This window comes from Gigantopelta aegis, chromosome 1 (genome assembly GCF_016097555.1).
Source record: "Gigantopelta aegis isolate Gae_Host chromosome 1, Gae_host_genome, whole genome shotgun sequence".
Taxonomy (NCBI): Eukaryota; Metazoa; Mollusca; class Gastropoda; order Neomphalida; family Peltospiridae; genus Gigantopelta; species Gigantopelta aegis.
Window position 1 is genome coordinate 24097630 of NC_054699.1, and position 1061 is coordinate 24098690.

Below are 1061 nucleotides of genomic sequence, written 5' to 3' on the forward strand. Positions count from 1 at the left end.
CGAAAAATTAGACTCATATGTACGTGACACATCGGACTTTCTTACAAAATTGCGTAATATACCAAATGTATCCCAAGAATCATTCCTCGTAACTATGGACGTTTCATCTTTATATACAAACATTCCTCACAACGAAGGGATTGAAGCAATAGAAAGAACTCTAACTGGTGATAATTACAACTCCAACATACCCATTAAAACAATTAGTAAACTAGTTGCAACAATATTAGAATCAAATAGTTTTCAATTTAATGGTCAAAACTTTATCCAAATACAAGGCACTGCAATGGGTACAAGAATGGCCCCTAGTTATGCTAATTTATTTTTGGGTTGTTTTGAAAAAGTTCTGCTGAGCAAATGTGTTAGATCGCCGCTACTTTGGCTTAGATATATAGATGACATATTTTTTATTTGGGACCATTCTGAACAACATCTTAATAAATTCATTGAATCTGCCAATCAACAGCACCCTACCATTCAATTTACATACACATATTCAAGGAATAAAGTTACATTTTTAGATGTCGATGTCATTAAAACAGATAGTGGGTCTTTTTCATCAACTGTTCACACAAAAGTAACAAACACACACCAATATTTACATTTCAAATCAGCTCACCCCAAGGCATGTAAAAAAGGAATTCCTTTTAGTCAAGCTAAAAGGTACACCAGAATCATTTCAAACAATGACACGTTACAAACTGAACTAAATAGTTTGAAAAAACACTTCTTGAATAGACTTTACCCTCCTGCCATTGTAAATAATGCTATAGAAAAAAACATTAATTGGACCCAAAGAAAAACATATCGGAATCTCCTGCATCTACGTCTGAACAAGAAACAATGATACCTTTTGTTGTAACATACTACCCATGCCTACCAAATATTGGCCATATATTACACAGATATTGGGGAATTCTCGAACAGTCAAGTAAACTCAACATACTAGCACAAAGTAAACCAATTGTTGCTTTTAAAAGACCACATAATCTTAAAGACATGCTTGTTCATTCTAAACTACAATCTAATGATGATAATAAAAAGCGCTCTGCATTAAAATG